This window comes from Acinonyx jubatus, chromosome C2, assembly GCF_027475565.1.
Source record: "Acinonyx jubatus isolate Ajub_Pintada_27869175 chromosome C2, VMU_Ajub_asm_v1.0, whole genome shotgun sequence".
Lineage (NCBI taxonomy): Eukaryota > Metazoa > Chordata > Mammalia > Carnivora > Felidae > Acinonyx > Acinonyx jubatus.
Window position 1 is genome coordinate 133,854,250 of NC_069384.1, and position 19,137 is coordinate 133,873,386.

At 41.2% G+C, this 19,137-nt stretch overlaps 1 long non-coding RNA gene across 1 annotated transcript in view; it reads right to left on the bottom strand.

Moving 5' to 3' along the window:
* Positions 1–1,645: 1,645 nt before the first annotated feature.
* LOC113599991 (uncharacterized) overlaps positions 1,646–19,137 on the bottom strand; it is a 78,515-nt gene continuing 61,023 nt past the window's right edge. The window contains exon 3 of the long non-coding RNA XR_003420993.2: positions 1,646–1,881. This is a non-coding gene — a long non-coding RNA (uncharacterized LOC113599991). The remainder of the gene's footprint in view (positions 1,882–19,137) is intronic.

Here is a 19,137-nt window from a genome sequence, read left to right on the forward strand (position 1 = left end):
CTTTGTATCTATTTAAATGTGGGCACGGCGGGACCCCTGGACAGGCACAGTGGCTGGCTTCACCCAGATTGCCACAGCCTTCGATTTTAACACAATATTCCAAGCATCCCTCTTTCTTACCATAATGAATACTACCTCACATCGTACCACCCCTCAGCTTCTTGGCTCTCTGGCCTGTGCCATCACTGCTCCAGAGAAGGAAAAACCACATTTAATCTTCACTTATGTCAAGTAATTCCTTGTGTCTTCTTTGGTACGATCCTGTGGCAAATCTCTAACTCATTTAGACTACTGTGGCTTTAGATTGCATGAAAATGTCCTTGCTGACCTGTCTTAAGTGGTCTTGGAATCTGCAATCGTGTTGAAATAAAATTCAAGATGGTTCTAGGTCCCATTTGAGGGCTGTTGAGAAAATGAAATTGGAATACTCATTGTGAACCTTTACTAGTGCTCAGAACAGGGGACTGGGGCACCTGGGTGGCTGACGTCAGTTAAGCGTCGGATCCTTGATGTGGGCTCAGGTCGTGATCTCACAGCTCCTGAGGTTCCAACCCTGCATCAGGCTCGGAGCTGACAGTGCTGGGGCCTGCTTGAGGTCCTCCCTCTCTCTCTCTCTGCCCTTCCCCTGCTTGAGCTCTCTCTCTCTTAAAATAAATACATAAACTTAAAAAAAAAAAAGCAGGGGACTATGTTGACCTTCTTTAAATAAAGCGTATTTACCTTCTATGTGACACAGAGATAAGATAGTTGAAATCCTACTGATAATTTACGTTCTTCCTCTCGCACCACAGAATGGGTTTATGTGCAAATCCTGATTCTGCAAAATACCACTTAACTCCTTGTAGTAGATGCCATCATACCCCACCCATATCTGCACCCATATGTGATTTGTGTACCTAGGGTAAACTTTCAACTGCTAGCCCTTGAAAATCTTTGTCTAAAGGCCTTCTTAACTGACCAGACATCTATCCACAAGTATGACAGGCTGAAAGCACAGAGAAGCAATGCCTTTTTGGGAAAACCTCCAAACATGAATGATGGGACTTTGAGGTAAAATACTCCAGCTCCATCACCCTTCAGGTTGAATAACTCTGAAGGGCATATGTTCTACACAGCTTCCATAGACCCTTTGTGGGATGAAACTCTAGTAGCCCACAGTGGTAGGTGACATCACAGCCCATCATTTTCCTGTTTTCTTCCCTTGCCTGACTCATTCTCCAAATTTCCTACTGGCATCTTCTGAAATCACCTCCCAAATAAACTATTCACACTCAGATTCTGGTTTCAGGGTTTGCTTCTGGAGTAACCCAAACTAAAATACTGTAAGCTTTTATATTTTAAAACTATAAAGCCTCAAATCTGTCCTTAGTAAAGGGAAGAAATAGTAAGTCCCTCAGAGCCTTGTAAAGATTAAGTGAAACAATGTCTATATTAATCTTATCATTGTTACCAGCACAGAGGAGGCATTCAGTAAATTGTAGTTATCCATAGGAAGCCCCACCTTGCCCCCATGCCTCTGTTACCTGATTACCCTGCACTCACTCCAATCAGGACACAGGGGTCTTGTTGTCCCCCCTTAAACATGGCAAGCATAGTCCTGTTCCAGAGTCTCTGCACCCCCAGTGTCCTTTTCCAAATATCTACACGGTTTTCTCTGTCACTTCCTTCAAGCCTCGCTCAAACATAATTTCATCAAGAAAAGAGTTCCCTGACCACCGTATATAAAATAGTACTTCCCATACTATCTCAGTAACCCCCTTACCTCATCTTACTTTTCTCCATTATAGTCATCACTCTCCACTAGAATGGAAGCTCCAGAATGGAAGGAACGATGTCTGCTTCATTCCTGGTATTGCCCCAGCATCTAACAGGGCCAACCACCTAGAAAATGCAAAATAGTACTTGTTGAATGAATGAATGAATGAATGAATCAATGAATGAATGTATCTTCACAAAATCCTATATTTAAAAGTCTTTTCAAAATATTTTTATATTGGGGCACCTGGGTGGCTCAGTCAGTTGAGCATCTGACTCTTGATTTCAGCACAGGTCATGATCCCATGGTCATGGGATCAAGCCACGCATCAGACTCCATGCTAAATGTAGAGGCAGCTTATAATTCTCTCTCCGTCTCTCCCTCTCTCCCTCCCTCCCTCCCTCTGCCCCTCTCCACTGCTCATGACCTTTCTCTCTCTATATTAATTAATTAATTAATTAATTAATTAATTAAATATTCTTACACTGAAATACATCAATGAGGGGAATCTTACCAGATTATGGCAGTGATATGATGCGCTGGCTAATGCAGACTCTGACGAGCCAATTATTAAATATTCAGCCATTTTGCCAACCTGTGTTAAAGTGTTATAGCTTGAAATTGGCCATGATGGAAGTGTTTACACCACAGAGATTGGCAAACCCTATAAATCAAGACTTGTTATTTTTTGGAGGACCAGTTTACCAGGACACCACTGATGACAGCCAAGAGTCTGGCACAAATAAAAGTGCCTTCAGATCAGCTAGAACATAGCTTTAAAGAAAAGATAAAGGATAACATTATTGAACACTAACAGCATCCTTGTCACTGGGTTGGGCTTTATACATGTGTTTTATAAACATTATTTTAAAGTTTATATATTTATTTTGAGAGAGGGAGAGAGAGAGAGAGAGAGAGAGCAACAGGGGAGGGGCAGTGAGAGAGGGAAAAAGAATTCCAAGAAGGCTCTGTGCCATCAGCGCAGAGCCTGATGTGGGGCCTGAACTCACGAACCGTGAGATTATGACCTGAGCCAAAATCAAGAGTCTGAGGCTTAACCAACTGAGCTACCCAGGCACCCCATATATGTGCTTTAGACAGGATAGTTGTGCCATGCCCCCTCAAATTCGTGTGTTGAAAACTAATGCCTGATGTGATTGTATTAGGATGTGGGGCCTTTGGGAAATTATTAGGTCATGAGAGTAGAGCCATCATAAATGGGATTGGCGCTCTTATGAAAGAGACCCCAGAGAGCTAGCTTGCTCTTTCAACTACGTGGGTACACAGCAAAGAACAGCGGTCTATGAACCAGAAAGTGGGCCGTCACTAGGACATTGAATCTGTTGGCACCTTGATCTTGGACTCTTCAACCTCCTTAAGTATGACAAATAAATTTCTATTGTTTATAAGTCCCACTGTCTATGGTAATTTGTTATAGCGGCCCAAATAGACAAAGATCCCATGGTAGATATTGTAACATCATCCCCAGGCAGGTTCAGCAACCTTCTCTTCTGTGGTCTGCACAGCAGAATATATACACTTCCACGACTGCTCACATGACATTAAATTTCCATTGCCAATACACAAACTGTCATTTCTATGAGGACAAGACACTGTTCATCTTTATAATCCCAGGGACTAACAAAATCTGCCCACACAGAAGTTTTGTTGAATGTTGGAATGACATAATAAAAGCCAGCAGTGTAAAGGCTGACCCCCAAAGTAAGACCATATATAACTGCCTCCATAATGCTTCCTTGTGTAATGTCTTACAGAATGAAGTTGGATCCAACCTCATCTTAAGTTTGCAGTCACTTCTGTGGAGATGATGAAAATAATTCAGCGGGTTAGGTTCATTTTTCTTTGCACAAGTAAATTCTGCTAAGGGTAGGGATTCTCAAGATATGAATGCTAGTCATCTTTGACATGTAAGTTGGCTTCTGGAGCCACAGGGATATATGGATGCAGAGCTTGATCCTACGACCCTGGGATCGTGACCTGAGCCGAAATCAAGAGTTGGATGCTCAACCGACTGAGCCACCCAGGTGCCCCATAAAGTTGATTTTTTACTTGAATCTCAGTAATCCCAGTTTAATGTGGGACATGTGGCTCTCCCAGGCAGGGCTCCTCGAAGGCACTCCTGCCCACTTTCCCTTGGCCGGGAACTCGATTACATGGCCTCATTCTAATTATAAAAGAAGCTGGGAAAGATAGTATTTGTGCAGGCTGTGGAAAAAAAATTATTCAGGTGGACTTCTTGTCAATGTCTACCACGATGTGGCTGAAACATCATCAGAGATTCTACACATAAATTCATGTTATAGGAAATCTCACCACCCCCAAACTGCTGAAAACAGCCTACTTTTGCTATGAGTAAAAGTTTCTGTTTGCTGTTCAACTTTGGCTGGGAAAGGCTGTATCCCTTTCCTACGGGTTAGTTTTCCTAGCCTCCCTACGTGAACCTTGAGTCTTAAAAAAGAAATCTGGTGGGAAAGACTCTCCTCCCTAATTAAAGGGGAACAGGAGTAAGCTTCCCCTCGCCCTTTTTCCTCTACTGATGTGGCCATGCAATTTGACCCCTGGAATTAGCATCTTGGGACAATGAGGGGAAATGCAGCCAAAGTACTGAAGATGGTAGGGTCTGAAGATGGAAGTGACACCACTCTTGATAACAAGGAGGAGCTATTGAATCAACTCTGAAATGCACTACCTGGGGTCTCTTATTACTTGAGACAATAAAGGGTTTTCGTAGTAAAATCTTTTTGAGTTACTCTTTACATATTTTTAGGGCACTTATGGTTTGATTCAACAGGCATTTATTGAGTGTCTAATTGGCACAAGGTGTAGCATTTTCCACAGAAAGACAATTTCCACGCACTTCAGGATCTGCTCCATTATTTTACAGAATGCTGCCAGGGGCCTCTTTCTAAAAGGCAAACACATGCTCTCTCGTGTTGAAATCTGCCCACATGTTTTGCCCTTCAACCTTTCTGCCAGTCAGTTCGGGCTGCTTTCACAGAATCTCATAGCCTGGGTGGCTTATAAAAATCAGATCTGTGAGAAATGTATTTCTCACAGATCTGAAAAATGGAAGTCCAAGATCAAGGTGTCAACATGGTCCAGTTTTGGTGAAGGCCTTCTTCTGGGCTGCAGACAGCTGTTTTCTCATCGCACCCTCACATGGTGGGAAGAGGAGAAAGGAGCTCTCAGGAATCCCTTTTATAAGGGCACCCATCCCATTCAGGAGGGCTTCACCCTTGTGATCCAATCACCTTCCAAAGGCCTCACCTCCTATCACACTGGAGGTATGGATTTCACCAGATAAACTTTGGGGGATGCAAACATTCAATCCATCATACTTTCAATCACGAGACGACAGATCATAGTTTCAGAACTGCTAGAGTTTGTTGTGCTGATGCTAACCAAGGATAAGGGGACAGAGGACTAGGCCCTTAGCTATACTGATGCCTTATCTCCAAGTTTGTGTTTTCTTTTTTGTGCTTTTATTTCATTCTTGTTACCCCCGATCCCTCAGAAAGTTTGTTATACATAACAGAGCTATATACTGGTCTCCTACAGAATAAGGTGAACGATTCATTCAGACTTGCTTGGGGCTTCTCTAGTTTTAGCCCAGAAAGTCCCACATCCCAAGCAAACCAGGATAGTTGGTCACCCTACTTAGAGAATGGAGGCCAGAGGGCTGGATCTGTGGGTGAGAGTGGGAACCTGATGGTAAAAGTGGATTGAAATGGAACTGAGAGCATTTTTTCCAACCAGGAAGTGACAGATACCAAAAGAATGAAAGTACTTTCCAGGGGTCCTGAGAGATGCAGGACAGGCTGTTAGATTTCCCCCTGGGACAGGGGAGTCAAATGGACTATTTGAATGGTAAGAAAAAGAGTAACTCCAGAAGATGGACAGGCAGAGACCCTGGTGTTGGCAGTTTTAAACCATTTCTACAGTTGTGGCAAAATACTGCTAAGAAACCCAGGGCTCACCGATGGCATATTATTAGGGCCCCCTGTGTACTCTCTGCGGATATGTCTTGAAAGGCCTCTCTGCGGATATGAGCCCTGGCTACGCGGGATTTGATGTCTTCCAGGCAGATTAATTCTCTAACATCAGTGACATAAAGCAGCGTCTTCTAATGAGTACAATTTATAGGGACTTTCAGTAACTCCAGAAAGAAGCTTAGAAACTCGTGTTAGAATTACGATAATTCTGATTTTAACCACTTGAAGCAATCTTTTTTTACAGGCTTTTCCTCCAATGCACCTGTTGTACCCTCAGAACGTGCCTGACTTAAATCTCTCCACTTCATCTGTATCCTAAGGGTAAAACTTTGCCCATAAATCAATTCTGCATAACATGTTATCTAGTGGAAGACTTGATTCTCCCAGATAAAGACATCCAACATAAAGGAGCAGTGCTGATACTGGATAACGTTAGCCATCCGGGTACGGTGTTGGCACATGTAATTCGGACTACACAAATCTCAAGGTCTCTCCTGAGTAAAGCCAGTTTCCAGAATAAACAAGAAAAAGGTTATCTATAACCACATGTGGTACATCCCTCAAAGCGCCACCGAATTCCATTACCAGGAAAGCTTGTTGTCCATGCGGGAAAATATACCATGCAGCTTTTTCAGTGACAGAGGACAGAACTTTCTCCAGCTTGTCAATAAAGTTCAGTGTTACCGGCTTCATATTCCTGCTAATGGACTGCGATCATGTACTTGCTATATCTGCTTAGAAATGACATCATTGCTGCTTACTAGGTCAAAAGACCATTAATAGAAGTTTCCACCTGAATAGAGTGGCCCAAATGCATTTTTGAAATTCATTTTAAGAATCTGGCAGTTAAAAAAAAATAGGTTGCAATGAAGATTCTGTAAGGCAGAGGCAGACTCTTGTTCCTTGGTTAAAAAAGAAAAGAAAAGAAGGAAAGAAAAGAAAAAAAAAACAAGAAATTCTCTTGCATTCTGAATTCAGTAAATCTAACCTAGATTATAATCATCACATTGCTTAAAAAATAATAAATTGCCAAATCCCAAATGAGGAAGAAATTGAATAAACAGATTGAAGAGTTGGGTGTGTTTCAGGCGTCCGACGGCTTACAAATGGCAATGAGACATCAGAGGCCGACCCACAGTCAAGAGCCAGAAAACTTTACCTGTTCCTAATTTCCCACCTCTGAGATCCTAATGATTCTTGGATGCCATCTCTGGCTCCCTGGACTTTGACTTCGCTGTCACTTCCCATCAAGCAGTGACATTATGAACACCATTTGCAAACAAAATAACTAAAAGTAAAGTTTTATCCACCACCAGCAGCTACATGGGACTCATGCCACATGCTTTTTGCGCAGTTCTCAGAGATTCCTAAACAGCAGCGGTAGTAGTTGAAAGCATGCACTGTAAGGTCAAACCCTAACTTCACTGCCTCCCACTTTGTGATCTTAGGCAAGAGGCTGGGACCCTAAGAGTAGCATCTGTATACAGCGTCTGTGGCCACAACCCAAAGGGTAGTCTTCTCCCTTGTGCTGTGGTTTACATGTATACATCTTTTTTCCCGACACAGCTGTGACAGCCTCGGTTCCCCTCTGAGAAGAGCCTTTTTCAGCAGAATGCACAGAATAGCAGCTTGACAAATATCCATCAGATAAAAGACTAAATAATTAGGAATAGTTGAATTATTCTGTGTTTCTGATCTTCATTGTACTTTATGACATGGAAAACAAAGGTGAAAATTTCTCAACCAAAATCTATTTATTGGGGCTCAGAATTTTTTTTGAGGCAGAATGGCGGGGAGGGGGGAGAGATAGTAAGAATTGCTGTGTTTGAATGTCTCCCCTAGCTTTTACTAGCTGTGATACTAAGCAAGTTCCTAACTTCTCTGTGCTTGTGTCCTCCTCCATAAAATAAGAACAATGGCAGTATCTACCTGATAGAGTTATAAAGAGGATTAAATGAGTTAATAAATGTGAGGTTCTTAGACTTGGCGTTTGGTGCATAATAAGCACTTTATAAATGTCTGTTATACAAATAAATGTATAAAATCAGTGTGCATCCTAGAACTGATGTGTCCAATCACTCTATCTCCTTCCATTCCCCCAGCTTACATTAAACCTGTGCTACATGTTATAATTAATGATATCTAAAACTCAAAGAAACTCGGTCATTAAGAAAAGCAAGAGAGGCAACCCAATGAGAAAAATAGCTAAAGAAAATGGAGAGAAAGAGAAGAGAGTGAAAGTGGAAAGACACATGGAAGGCACACTCAAATCCTGCCCATTACTCCAGTTGGTTGCTTCTTCTTGAGAATGTCAGTGATCTTGCCTTATGCACTTTGATAAAAGGATGAAGTAGCCGAGAATGATGTCAGATATAGTTAGGCTGCAGACTGAATATTGGTGTGTCCTTAAAATTCATGTTGTAATCTTTACCCCTAATGTGATGATGTTATGAGGTGAGGCCTTTGGGACGTGATTAGGTCATGAGGGTGAAGCCCTCATGAATGAGATTAGTGTCCATATAAATAGGACCCCAGAGAGCTCCCTCTGTGAGGACACAGTGAGAAGATGGCACTTCTATGAAAGGCGAAGGGCATTCATACCAGATGATAAACTGCCAGCATCTCGATCTTGGACTTCCAGTCTCCAGAAGGGTTTGAAACAAATGTTTGTTATCTATAAGCCACCAAGCCTATGGTATTCTGTTATAACAGCCCAAACAGACCGAGACAAATTACTTAGCCCCTAAAGGATTGATTTACTATTCCCCTCGGCTCCTTCTTTCTGGTGTTGGTACTTTTTGTCAGAGGTGGCCTAGAAGGAAGGCCACAGCGCCGACAAGGAATGTGAGAGAACCCAACTGTCTCACTGTGTCTCCTCTAGAAGCCTCAGTACAAGTATTAGGGTCGCCACATTAAAAGAATGGATGAAAATCCTACAAAAACTAGGTGAAATATACCAGGTGCATTTCTATTTCATATTAAAACAATCGCAATGTTATCCTAAAAAATACACATACAAAAATAAGCAACTTCTCTTTTGAAAGCTAGCATGTCTTTACATTTTGTTTCAGGGTCACTTTTAAAATGATCTAGACCTTGCTTTTTAAATCATGTTTTATAGAAAACTAGTTCCATGGAATATTTGTTGTTGTTTTGGATGTATCTTATATGTTTTCCCTCCATTAGTTTTAATAATGACTATCTTTTTAAAAAAATACTTTTCTTAATGCTTTAAAAAAAAATCAGTGGCCAAATAAGGTAAACATTATTAACCAAAACTTAAACAGGTGTCTTTTTCACGGGCCTTTTCAGAGCCCTTAATATACCAACAAGTGTTGTTCGTCTCCTACAAGGAGATTCTCTAGGCACTTTCTGCCACACATATTTGACCATATAACATTTATAGCATTTTCTCCCATGGGGCATTGTGACAGGCATTAGAAAAAACATTAGAAAAAAAAACATTAGAAAAGAACATTAAAAGGGCTGACTTAAACAGAGTTTTATTCCCATGAATATGAACAATAATGCAATGCATTTGACATTCTGTACTTTTCCAAAATATTTTCACATATATAGTAATAAGTGTCCATCACCAACCACAGTCCCTGGGAAACAACAGGGAAGTAATTAGTACCAACATTTTACAGATGAGGAAACAGAGGCATTGGAGGGCTCGATCATTTTAAAAAATTTTTTCTTAATGTTTATTTTTGAAAGAGAGAGAGAGAGACAGAGCATGAGTGGGGGAGAGGCAGAGGGAGAGGGAGACACAGAATCCGAAGCAGGCTCCAGGCTCTGAGCTGTCAGCACAGAGCCGGACGTGGGGCTCGAACCCACAGACTGCCAGATCATGACCTGAGCTGAAGTCAGACGCTGAACCGACTGAGCCACCCAGGCACCCCTGGAGGGCTCGATTATCTTTTCATTGTCATGCCATGTGGCATCTAGGGCATTTGGCATTTACGCCCCTGACTGCAAGTCTTCTCGCAAACATCCTCATTCAAGAAATATATGGGCTGGTCAGTCATGCAATCTCTCTGTACTTTTGCACCAACTCCCATCCCCTTGGTGCGACTCCACTGAGGGGTGACAACATCTAGAACACACAGTACCCTGGGTCTTGGGTCCAGGGTAAACCGGGAAGGGCTATTTCTGAAGAACCAGCAGCCGAGGGAGACAGCATCTATGAAGCAACCATGAGACAAGTTGGAGACAGCTTTTCAGATCGACAGACAAGGAATAGTACAGGGTTGGAAACCACAGCTGTGAAAGCCTGGGTGTTGCTTCAGAGGTGATGAACAAGGGCTGTGTTGGCCAAAGTTCTCTTGCATTAGCTGGTGGCTGTGGGTAGATCATTGTCTGGTTGTCACAATCAGCTAATGCAGGTGAGGGGTATGATTTCTGCTTATCAGCTTCCAGTTCTAGAAGGCCAAGAGGAGCCTGGATAGGGCCATGAGAAAGAAATCATGGAAATCCTTTGATTTCATCGCATTTTGAGTTTTAAAGGTAAAAGGCATTCTCAGTGATCAGACTTGGTTCAGCCCGGCATGCCAGGGTAAGAAAAAAGACTTGGAATTCAGTACCAAACACTCTTATTATGTATGGGAGATACACCTTCTCATCATCCAAGTCTCTAAAGCTGAAAGGAATGTGCAAAGTCAAGTACAGACCGTGGCTTCCTAGGGAAGAGAACTCTATTCAGCCAAAAGTCAGTTAATCTCATAATGTGTTTTCATGTGCTAAGTGATATTTCACTGCATAAGTTGTCTGAGCAGCACACTGGATTGCCACCAGCCTCCAGAGCTGTAGGAAAAGAAAATGATCGCTTATGTATCTTGGTGGCTTATCAGGGAACATAGAAGAATTAATGTATTTATTCTTTCTTCTGAGATTAAATGTAATTGCTTTAAAAAGATAATCATGCTATTGTTTGAATTGTATGCATTTCTTATGAAGCACTAATACATTTTCCTGTAGTCTGACAAAGTGTATGGTCTCTTATCCTCATTTCCCTGTGGATAAATACTTTGTTAATTAATAAAGTATTATATGAGCACTTAGTGTCTGCATTTAACAGTGCAGGGATTTCATTCAGATTATGTTAATAGATTGTTCGCATTATTTCTTGCATTAATTACAACTTCTTTCTGTGGTTTCACCATAAGAGCATTGTGTCTGTGAATACAGGGGGCTTTTTGGATTATATTCTTGTTTGACTGCTGAAGTAATACTAGGAAAATATTATTATATTGAGAACTACTCACTAGGACTTGGATCAAAAGACAGAAACAGAAATTCAATTATTTCCAAATCTTAGAGGCAGCACAATTAGTTAGAGTCTGTCTTAGTTGAATCAAAATCAAGCAATTTGGGAATTTCTCTGGAACCCACAATATCTTACGAGCAAACTTATGAAATTGGTATTCCTGGGCTTAAAACACTAGAGGGATTCCTCCTAGTAACTGCTAGGTGTGGAATTCACACACCTAGATGAAGCAAATGTGTGGAGTGGGTTTGAAGCTTAGGCCACAGGGATGTGGCAAATTTCACTTTATTTTCCTTGAATCAGCTTAATTCTGACTCATCCTGCTGTGTTGCTGGGAAATTTCATCACAGTCATGTGACAAGCCTCTCCCCGCCCCACCCCTGCCCAGTATTATACAAAGGTTCTGGGGTCCTAGGTGACTTCTAGAAATGAGGAAGCCTCTCAGTCATCCGTTATCGGTTCATCATGGTTGCCGCTGAGGCATTACGGGCCTAGCTGTCAGGGTCCCTTCAGGGCTGACCGTGCTCTGTCTATGTGCCAGCAATGTGACATAGTCTGGAAGGCTGGGATCTCTGTGTCCACCCCAGACATGCACCTCGGCGGCCATCACCTCCAAGACCACCTACCCTCATCAGCCCATAGGTGGCCGCACAGCCAGGAACCACGCCCATGCCCTGCCGTCCTCTGCCGCCACCTTTTTTTTTCTCTCTCCTCTCTGGGAGCTGTTTCCTTCCCTCCTGTCTATTGCTTTACTAGCCACTGACTCACTTCTCTTTCTCCAGTTGCCCTCAGAAGCAATCTTAGCGTTATATTTTTTAGGCTTTTCCTAGTCAGGAAGACTAGTTTCAGGGAAGTTTCTGCTAGGTCCAAGCAGCTCAGAGGTCCATTGCGAAGAATCACTTGTGTACTCAGAATACAGATGAGAGGAAAACGAAGGGCAAACACTATCATCTTGGTAACATATCCTAGAACATAACCAATTTTCCCAGGAAACGCAATTTTATTTTTATTGTTTGTAATGTTTATTTTGAGAAAGAGCAGGGGGGAGAGCACAGGCTTGAGAGGGGAGGGGCAGAGAGTGAGGGAGGGAGAGAATTCCAAGCAGGAATGCTGAGGTCCTGACCTGAGCCCAAATCAAGAGTCAGATGCTTAACCAACTGGGCCACCCAGGCGTCCCTGCGATTTTATTTTTAAAAAGCAAACTTTAAGGGTGTCTGGGTGGCTCAGTCAATTAAGTGTCTGACTTCGGCTCAGGTCATGATCACACAGTTCCTGAGTTCTAGCCCCGCATCCGGCTCTGTGCTGACAGCTCAGAGCCTGGAACCTGCTTCAGATTCTGTGCCTCCCTCTCACTCTCCCTCTCCTGCTCACTCTCTGTCAAGATAAATAAACATTAAAAAATTGAAAAAAAAATGCTAAACTTTAGAAAACACAGTTCTGATGTCATTATTTCATATAAAAAAAAGAAATGACTGATAAAAATTGACAAGCTTGAATGCAGAATTGGCAAACCCTCAAATTTGATGTTCTAGGTGACAGCGTGATAAAACGTTAACATTTGACATTTCATCTAATTGTATTTGTTTACAAAAATGATTAGGTTATTTTCATTTTATTTCTTAAGTAGTCCCAGGAAGGCTAACGCCTGAAATTAAGGAGCATATTTTCTTTCTTCCCTTTTTACGCCCACACATTGTCATCCTTGCCTCTTGTGTCCCTCTGTTCCAATGCTGCTGAAGGTGGACCCAGCTCCATGGGCAGTCTCTCAGTCATGACCACCTCTTCTTACCCGTTGGGTTTACACTTCTTCCATGTGTAGGGCCATCGATTTAGCAAATAAAAACACAGCCACATTAACTTCGACTGCCTGATAATACTGCAGAATTTTTTAGTGTAAGTATGTCCCATGCAATATTTGGGACATACTTATACTAAAAATTTCTTCCTTGTTGAAATCTGAATTTCAAAGCTAACAGTGTTTGGCATTTTATCTGACAACCCTACTCATATCCCCAGGTGACTATTTCCTTTTTTTCTCCAAACTCTCCAGCCTCTTCCAACAGAAGACTGCTCCATTTAAAAAGCCATTGTAGTAAATGTGAAAGAATTTCAAAGAAAGGCACTTTGGGTGAATACCTTGAAATCCCTGATGAATTTCTCAACCTGAGCTGCCAGGCCCTAAAATTGTCTGAGAAACAGGAAACTGGCTTCAAGAGACACAATCTAATAGCTTCAGGATTCCACATTTATAGTAAAAATGAGTCAAGAAAAGTAAAGTTTAGGTCAGAAGAGGGGTGCCTGAGTGGTTCAGTCAGTTGAGTGTCGGACTCTTGATTTCAGCTCGGGTCATGATCTCACAGTTCATGAGTTTGAGCCCCTCATCAGGCTCTACATTGAAAGTGAGGAGCCTGCTTGAGATTTTCTCTTTACCTCTCTCTCTCTGTCTCTCCCTCACTCACATTCACTCTCTCTCAAAGTAAATAAACTTAAAAAAAAAGTTTAGGTCAGAAGATATTTTAGGTCACATAAAAAAAAGTATGCTGTTTATAATAATAAGGCACTCTGAAGTTATAAAATAAACTGAAAAAAATTCCACAGTGCAGTTGAAATGAAAGGAGGGACGCCTAGATGGCTCAGTCTGGTAAGCATATGACTGGCTCAGGTCATGATCTCACGGTTCATGGGTTCAAGCCCCACTTTGTGCTCTGGGCTGACAGCTTGGAGCCTGGAGCCTCCTTTGGATTCTGTGTCTCCCTCTTTCTGCCCCTCCCCTGCTTGCACTCTGTCTCTCTCTCTTAAAAATAAATAAACATTTAAAAATTAAAAAAAAAAAGAAATGAAAGGAGAATTTGGATTTTACTCAACAGTGCTAGAGTTAGCAAAGCAGGCGTATTCCTTAAATGGTTCTCTTTAGAAATCCTCCTTTTGGCATATGAAGACCCTTGTAATAAAGCAAGGTGTGGCTGGCAGGCAGAGGCCATTGAATTTATCAGTTGTGCTTTGTCAAGCATTTACTGTAGTCGAAGCAAAGGTAAAGTAGCAAGGATTGTTCCTACAGGAAAACATTTAAGCTTCTAAGCTGGGCTTTACAAATAAGAGCACATGGACAAGTAGAGGCTTTTCGTTCAAGGCAACATAAGAGCTGTGCAGGATACCGTCCTTCTGGTTCAATAAGGTCTTCAAGATGCTTTCAAGTTGAACATGTTTTTTAAACATTGCAAGGATATTCCATAAATGATTTTTCTTAAGCTGTTGCTTATTAAATCAAATCTGAATCTGGCGAAGTAACAGCATGAGCCAGGGGAAAGCCAGTAGATGATGCATTAATGCAGCCTTGAAAATAATTTTCAAGTCTTACTCAGCAGCAAATTTGGTTATGTCCTGCTTCATATGGAATGATTTCATTCCTTTGTTTTCCTAATCAGTTGACTGACCTTCTACAATCGCCATTTAAATCAAACCTCAAGTTTACCAAAAGGGTATTCCTTATTATAATTAATTCTAAGGGACAGAAGAATACCACCTTCTTCAGCAAACACAGAGGGAGGAACTCTGACATTCAACCATATTTATACAGAAAACAAAAAGGCTGTTGATTGAGTAGATCTGAGTTTAAAACCCAGCTCCATTATTTACTAGCTTTGTGACTTTGGGTAGATCCATTAACCTCTCTCAGTCTCTTTCTTTAATTGTAGTATGAATAATAATGTCTTACACGTGACAGTTTAAGAATTAAAAACAATATGTGGAAAGTGCTTCACAAATAATAATAATAACTACCATTTAATAAGGTCTATTAAGGTATTCTGAGGCTCACAAAAGAATTGCAGAGGCCTCTTGAGTAGTAACAGTTCTCAAAACATGTTGGGAGAACATTAATCCCTACAGATGGGTCTTATAAAGGGATTTTGTTATCAAATAAGTTTGGAGAATGTGTACTACGGGAACTACTAGAAATATTTTTTAGACTCTGAGAACCTCCACAACTGAGAATCTGTTTAACACTGAGTTTTTCAAGCTGAAGAATCTACTAACCTTTTATTAGGCACAAGAGGAATTCCGGTCTTGGTCGAGTCTGGCTTCTTACATGAAACAAACAAACAAAAAGCAACTTTATGGATTTTTGTTCAGCAGAGGATATATTTCTCACTTATGTTGATTTTGACATTTTTACCTTTCTTTTTCACTAATTTTTAAACATACAGTTTCAAGTGTAGAATATAGTGATTCAATAATTCCATATATCACCTGGTACTCATCACAGGTGTACTCTTTAATCCCCATCACCTATTTAACCCATATCCCCCACCACCTCCCATCTGGTAACCATCAGTTTGTTCTCTAGAGTTAAGTGTCTGTTTCCTAGTTTGTTTCTCTTTTTTCTTTTGGCTCATTCATTTCTTAAATCCCACTTATGACACATATGAGGGGAATCATGTAGTATCTTCCTTTGACTGACTTGTTTTGCTTAGCATTATACTCTCTAGCTCCATCCATGTCATTGCAAATGGCAAGATTTCTTTCTTTTTTATGGCTGAATAATATTCCATTATATATGTGTGTGGGGGTATATATATATATATATATATATATATATATATATATATATACACATCACATCTTCTTAATCTATTCATCTATTTATGCACACCTGGGTCGCTTCCACAATTTGGCTACTATAAATGATGCTGCTATAAACATAGGGGTGCATGTATCCTTTTGAATTAGTGTTTTTGTATTTTGGGGGTAAATACCTAGTACCGCAATTACTGGGTTTAGGAGAGTTCTATTTTAAATTTTCAAGGAAAATCCATACTTTTTTTCACAGTGGCTGAACCAGTTTGCATTTCCACCAACAGTGCACGAGAGTTCCTAATTCTCCACATCCTCACCAACACTTATGGTTTCTTGTGTTATTTTAGCCATTCTGACTGGTATAAGGTGATATCTCACTGTAGTTTTGATTTACATTTCCCTGATGATGAGTGATGTTGAGCATCTTTTCATGTGTCTGTTGACAATCTGTACGTCTTCTTTGGAGAAATGTCTGTTCATGTCTTCTGCCCATTTCTTAATTGGATTATTTACTTTTTGGGTGTTGAGCTGTAGAAGTTCTTTATGTATTTTAGACATTAACCCTTTATCAGATATGTCATTTGCAAATATCTTCTCCCCCTCAGTAAGTTGCCTTTTAGTTTTGTTGATTATTTCCTTCACTGTGCAGAAGCTTTTTATTTTGATGTAATCCCGATAGTTTATTTTTGCTTTTATTTCCCTTGCTTCAGGAGACATATCTAGAAAAATGCTTCTATGGCTAAAGTCAGAGAAATTACTGTCTGTGCTCTCTTTTAGTATTTTTATGGTTTCAGTTCTCACATTTAGGTCTCTGGTCCATTCTGAGTTTATTTTTGCGTGTGGTATAAGAAAGTGGTCCACTTTCATTCTTTGCCTATAGTTTTCCCAACACCATTTGTTGAAGAAACTGTCTTTTCCCCATTGCATATTCTTTCTCTTTTCAGTCATTTTTTAATCTCTAGTTTCAATTAATGAAAAGAAACTTGGATAAAATGTCATTTGTTAAAAATGTACTGATTCATTTTCTTCTGAAAGATTCTTCCTATCCAAATTTTAAGTTTAAAATTTTTGTTGTCTGACCTGGTCCTGAACAATTATATTTATAACCAAGAAAATACACTGATCGGCAGAACACACATTACTTTCCTGGCTGCTGTGGATACACATCCTAGATTGCCTGGGCTTATACCCTTTGAGCCTCTCTCCTTATCAGCCTCTCAAATCCCATCAAAATTCTGCCTCCACCCTTTCTCCACTTAGGCCATCCCAGCATAAACATAATCCAGGCTTTCATTTGTTTTGTCCTCAAACTTTCTCTCTTCCCCAACAAGGCTCCTCATTCCCATGAAGACCTGTCTATAAACAACATTTCTATAGACAGCTGTACAGAAAGGGAAAGCACTAGGCCTTTTCCTCGCCTGGGTTCCACCTTCCACAATCCATTCAGCATCTGCTTGACTACCCTCTTTACTGAGGCTCCGACAGAAAGACCCTCACCTGATCTATCCCAACTCGAAAAATTCGATCCAGACATTTTTAACAACTCAGAAGCAAACTCTTGGTAATACAAACACAGAGCGGCAGCAGCAGCAACCCCTACGTGGAGGACTTGTCATAGAAAACAATGACTTAATCTAGTAGTGGGCTGATAATACAGTCTTACTCGTGTATTAGTTTTGGTCTTTGGAAGACGTAGTCTATTGGTAATAACCCAGAAGCAGCCAATTTGCTCCCATTGAGCATTTTGAGCATTTTATACCTGGCCATCAAGAAATGAGCCCTGAGATCAACCGCTCCAACCCCACAGGCCTTGTGGAAAGTGCCAGTTGTGAGATGCAGCCAGAGCATTCATCCCGCAGTCTCAGTTCCTAGAACGCCGAGCCATCAAACAGCCTGCTGGGTTGGCAGGGGCTGCCTCAGTGATGTCCAAGACCAGGGCCGTGGCAGGGAAAAGGCTGAGGTGTTTTGGCACCAGGGATGGAGAATGGTTTCTCAGCACCTGCCCACAGTATGCTTGCTTCCAGGTGCTATGACAAACACCTTGGTTTTTTTTTTATGACTCTCTAAAATTATTCCTCAGCCCAACATAAGACCATAAACCGAGAGGAATATGGATGAGCTCCCTGAATGGTGAAACATAAGACCCCTATTAGAGCAGAACGCAATACATCTACTCGTAGTCAGTCTTTGGTTGTGCTTTCACATTGTTGACTTCATGAATATAAAAGCTGACTGTAATAAAATTCAAGTGTAGGTTTTCCATCAAGTTTCAGCTTCCTAGAGCAGGAGGCTTTTGAATCAAAAAGTCTATTGATAAGAATAAACACACATAGCACTATTCCAATACAAGCACTATTCAAAATACTTCACATATATTTTTTTAATGGTTTATTATCCACTTTTGAGAGAGACAGCAGAGAGAGAGAGAGAGAGAGACACAGAATCTGAAGCAGGCTCCAGGCTCTGAGCTGTCAGTAAAGAGCCCAACACGGGGCTCGAACCCACAAACCTTGAGATCGTGACCTGTGCCGAAGTCGGACGCTTAACCGATTGAGCCACCCAGGTGCTCCAATACTTTGCATGAATTAACTAGCTTAATCCTCAAAACAGTCCTATGAAGTAGCTATTATTATGCCCACTTTAAAGCTTAGAAATGAAGTTAAATAAGTCTAAGTATGGAGACTGAAGCATCACTGATAGTGAGCAGTTAGAGGATTGAGAGCTTCACTGCTGTGAGGGGGCAAGTGGGAAAACAAAACTTGAGGTGGACAGGAGGAGACTGTGACACCGCCACTGACCACATCATAACTGCAACAACATCACATTTGGCCTCAGTGTCCCAATCTATAAGATGAGCCTAGGCTCATCTTTCCCCGGAGTATTTGAAAATATATTTGAAAACGTCATGGAAACCTGGGACAACCACTGTGAATAACACGGGAGCCAACATTAATAAATACCTTAAACTTATGGAAAGAGAAGAACCAGTTTGAGCCACGATTGCCCAGTTCTCTGTGCTGTACTGTATCTCCTGCAACTCCAGTCAGGTCAGGAGTTACAGTGCTCTTTCTGGGACCGTTCAAAGGACAGGACTCTGGAGTAAACTGAAGAAAGGGAGGTAGTCATATTTCATTGAGAATTATTTTTCTTGTTAGGCCCAAATACTAGGTTGAGCCAATGAAATTGTTCATATTCAACCATTTCTGACATAGGAAAAGGACGATTACATATGGTCCATCTAATATACTGCCCTACTGTACGGGGCTCCCAGGAAAAAGCATGTTTGATTTGAAGGTAAAGTCTGGGGGCGCCTGGGTGGCTCAGTCAGTTAAGCGTCCGACTTTGGCTCAGGTCATGATCTCGCGGTCTGTGGGTTCGAGCCCCGTGTCGAGCTCTGTGCTGACAGCTCAGAGCCTGGAGCCTGTTTCAGATTCTGTGTCTCCCTCTTTCTCTGACCCTCCCCTGTTCATGCTCTCTCTGTCTCAAAAATAAATAAATGTTAAAAAAAAAAATTGAAGGTAAAG